Source organism: Triticum dicoccoides, chromosome 5B, assembly GCF_002162155.2.
Source record: "Triticum dicoccoides isolate Atlit2015 ecotype Zavitan chromosome 5B, WEW_v2.0, whole genome shotgun sequence".
Lineage (NCBI taxonomy): Eukaryota > Viridiplantae > Streptophyta > Magnoliopsida > Poales > Poaceae > Triticum > Triticum dicoccoides.
In genome coordinates this window covers 86,927,517-86,932,213 of record NC_041389.1, presented here as the reverse complement: position 1 = coordinate 86,932,213, position 4,697 = coordinate 86,927,517, and positions in this window count along the sequence as shown.

The window sequence follows — 4,697 nt, the reverse complement described above, 5'->3', positions numbered from 1 at the left end:
TCGGCCGCCGTCCTCCGACGCCCCGCCGCCTCGCCGGTGCGCCCCCCCGCGTCGCTTGCCCGCGCCCCGCGGCTCTTCTCCCCGCCGCCCGGCGCCTCCGCCGGAGCTCTCCCGTCTCCGCCGCCGCCCATCTTCGCCGTGGCGCCCCGCCGTCGCCATCTTCCGGCCTCGCCGGGCCTCTTCTCTCGCCGGCCTTCGCCAGCCCCGCCGCCGGCTCCCACGGGCGCCGCCCCCGCGCCGAAGCCCCGATCCGCCCTGCCCGTCGCCCGCGTGGGCCGGTCCCTCGCCGGCCCAGCCCAAGCCTCCCACCGCTGGCCCAGCGGCCCAGGGTGAGCCGCCCCTATCCCACGCTCTGGGCGTCGTTTAGCCTTTTGGCGCTCGACCATTTTTTTTCAGAAACTGCTAAGTCCCGAGTGTTTTGCATATTATCATGCCATGTTTGTTGCATTGTATCTCAGCATCCGTAGCTTCATTTCATGCGTGTAATATGTCAAATTGTTCGCCTCAACGAGTACTCCATTTCATTCCATTGCATCATTTTCATTTGAGCTCATCTTGATGCCCGAAATGCTGTTGGAAGAGTGCATGTTGATGTTAATCTGCTGAAACTGTTATAACTTGCTCATTTGTCATTTTTGCCATGATTAATGTGTGCATCCTATGAGGTTGATGTCTACATGTGTTTTGATCTATGCCATGCCATCTTTCCAGGGTTGTATGCCATGTATTTTTGTGATCAATGTGGTGACTAGCACAAGCATGCAAACTAGGCTTCGTGATATTGCTGTTTTTAGTCCCTGTTCTGCTGTTATTTTGATGCCATGTAAACTTGATGCTACAGAGAGATCCATGCATATTTTGAGATACTTCAGTATGGGTGTTTTGAACATATGGTTATTATATATCTATTCATGTCCTTGTTTGCAATTATGGAGTAGCCTAGCATGTCATTTGAGTGCTCTACTTTTGCTTCAAAATGTTTCCTGGCAGATTGTTTACGTGTTATTTAATATGGCCAAGCTTGCTATAGTTGATCCTTGCATGCTATGGACTTTTTCTTGCCTTGGTTTGTTTCACAAACATGCCTTCTTGATGATGCTATGCCTATATTGTCATGCAATGACTTGTGGTGAGTGATTCAAGCTTGTTAAGTAGTGTACTTGCTGTTGCTGTTTTCCTGACAGATTCTGTTATAATTTGTTGCTATGTTAACATGTTGCTACTAATTATTCTTTGCATAATCTGGAGATGTTCTATAAACATGTTTTGATCTACATGTTATGCCCTATCCATCCATGCCCCTGGTTGCATTTATAGCTTGCAGTAGATTATTCATTTGTTGCTCCAAATTTGCTTGATAATGTTGCTGTCAGCTTGTTAACATTAAGTTCACTAGTTCCCATGTGTTTTGCTAGTGTTCCATGCACCCTATGAACTTGCTCTTGCCATGCTTAGCTTCATAAACATGCCTTATTACTGTTAGTTGCCTTGCCATGCCATGTATTGCTCTGTGGTGAGTGGTTCAAGCTCACCAACATGCCTACTTATTGTTGTTTCTGCCATGTTTGAATCTGTAATATAACTTGCCATGTTTACATGGGTGCCATCATATTTTCTATGCCTTTTTGGCTCATGGTCAGTAAGGGACTTTTGATCTATGCATTTAGTAGTATCATTCCATGCTTTTGTTTGCCATGATATGTTCTTGTAACATGTTGTTTGATAGCTCTAAACATTGCAACCTGATGTTATTTCCTGATAAGTCTGAAACTGTTATTATTTGCAATCTTACCATGTGTGTTTGAGCATGTTATATTCTTTTCTGGAGATAGCTCAGTGTTCATGTTTTGTTATGCTTTACCTGTACTTCATGCCCATGCCTTTTGTTATTATGTTGGGGTGCTGTAGCATTTTGTTTTGATCCTTGCAATATGCCTAGTTGCTGTTTTGGACAGATTGTTGTTATGACTTGTATAGTGTGCATGTGTTGAACCGTTGCTCCGTTTTGAGTGTGCTCTATATGAAACTTGCTTGTTTTTGCATGTAGTTTCATATTATCATGTTGCATCCTTGTTTTGGTGTGTTTGCTTGATGTTTGTATGCATTTTGCATCAATGCCATGTTTAACTTGTTTTGCTCATATCTTCTCGGCCGTAGCTCCGAATTAAATGAACTTTATATGTAACTTGACTAGAATCTCGTGTAGATCATCTTGGCGCATTTTAACTTCCTATTTAACAACTTGAACATAAGGTTTATTCAGTTCTGGACCAATTTCGAAATTTGCATATGAGGACTTACCGGAATTGTTATATGTTGTTCCCGGCCTCATTTAAACTTGCCTTGATGTGTTGTTCTTGTTTGCATCATCTTTTGTAACGAGTAGCTTCATGTAGACTTTGTCATGCATCATGCTTGTTGTGCATCATGTCTTGTTCATGTGTGGTGTGTTTACCATGTTGTGTGCTTCTTCTCGATAGTTCCCGTTTCGTTGCGATCGTGAGGATGCGTTCGTCTTCGTGTGGTTCGTCTTCGTGGATTCATCTTCTTCATGGACTCGTTCTTCTTCCTTGCGGGATTTCAGGCAAGATGACCGCTACCCTGGATCTCACTACTATCATTGCTATGCTAGTTGCTTCGTTCTATCGCTATGCTGCGTTACCTATCATTTGCTCTTCAAGCCTCCCAAATTGCCATGAACCTTTAACCTTTGACACCCTTCCTAGCAAACCATTGCTTGGCTATGTTACCGCTTTGCTCAGCCCTTCTTATAGCATTGCTAGTTGCAGGTGAAGTTGAAGATTGCTCCGTGGTGGACAGGGTTTATGTTGGGATATCACAATATCTCTTATATTATTAATGCATCTATATATTTGGTAAAGGGTGGAAGGCTCGGCCTTATGCCTGGTGTTTTGTTCCACTCTTGCCGCCCTAGTTTCCGTCATACCGGTGTTATGTTCCCGGATTTTGCGTTCCTAACGCGGTCGGGTGATTTATGGGACCCCCCTGACAGTTCGCTTTGAATAAAACTTGTCCAGCAAGGCCCAACATTGGTTTTACCATTTGCCTCACCACCTACCTTTCCCTTGGGAGTAATTAACCCAAGGGTCATCGTTATTCAGCCCCCCCGGGCCAATGCTTGTCTAAGTGTTGGTCCAAACTAGAGTCCTTTGCAGCGCCCCCTCAGGGAAACTTGAGGTCTGGTTTTAGTTGTACGGACTGCTCATCCGGTCGTGGCCTGAGACGAGATACGCGCGGCTACTATCAGGATGTCGGCACGCCGGGAGGTCTTGCTGGTCTTGTTTTACCATTGTCGAAATGTCTTGTAAACTGGGATTCCGAGACTGATCGGGTCTTCCTGGGAGAAGGTCTATTCCTTCGTTGATCGCGAGAGCTTGTCATGGGCTAAGTTGGGACACCCCTGCAGGGTTTAAACTTTCGAGAGCTGTGCCCGCGGTTATGTGGCAGATGGGAATTTGTTAATTTCCGGTTGTAGATAACTTGACACCAGATCCGAATTAAAACGCATCAACCGCGTGTGTAGCCGTGATGGTCTCTTTTCGGCAGAGTCCGGGAAGTGAACACAGTTTCTGTGTTATGATTGACGTAAGTAGGTGTTCAGGATCACCTCTTGATCATTGCTAGCTTCACGACCGTTCCTTTGTTTCTCTTCTCGCTCTCATTTGCGTATGTTAGCCACCATACTTGCTTAGTCGCTGCTGCAACCTCACCACTTTACCCCTTCCTTTCCCATTAAGCTTTGCTAGTCTTGATACCCATGGTAATGGGATTGCTGAGTCCTCGTGGCTCACAGATTACTACAACAAAAGTTGCAGGCACAGGTTTATGTGATGATCTTGACGCGAGAGCGATGTTTGCTTGTTTTGGAGTTCTGCTTCTGCTTCTTCGATCAGGGGATAGGTTCCAGGTTGGCAGCCTGGGCTAGCAGGGTGGATGTCGTTTGAGTTTCCGTTTGTGTTCCATCCGTAGTCGGATGTTGATCTTATGTATTGTGATGTTGTATTCATGTGGCATTGTATGCCTGTTGTATGTATCCCCATCTATTATGTAATGTTGATGTAATGATATCCACCTTGCAAAAGCGTTTCAATATGCGGGTCTATCCTTGGTGGGACCTTCGAGTTCCTTTTGGATAGGGTCGCAAATTGGGCGTGACAAGTTGGTATCAGAGCCTCGACCGACCCTAGGAGCACCCTTGATTGATCGTGTAGCTTGGCCGTTGTTGAGTCTAGAAGAAAACTGTTTTCTGAGTCTAGTTATATCGGAGAGTAGGAATTCTTTTTACTCCTCAGCCCCTTCGTCGCACTGGTGAGGAATCTTGACGTAGGTGTTTTGAATTACTCCTCTTCCCCTTCAAATTTTTCTTTAGGATGACGTGGTTAGTTTCATGAGTTGTCCATCCTCTTTTATCCGGTGCATCTCTCGTCAAGCTTATTCGAACCTCTTTGTCTTTGGGAGGTCAATCCTCAGCTCTTTTCGATCGATGTTGTTTCTCTGTCCGAAGTTGTCCTTGTTTTTCCCACCCGCCCTCCCTTCTTCTTCTCGAAACCGGAGTCCATAATCGAGTATCCATCCTACTCGTGCGAAGTCTTTGCTTTCTTTCCTCAATGATTTCAACCGGTGTTTTCTCTTCAAGTTATTGATAGGTTTTCCCCTTCCAAGTTGTCTTTGTTTTT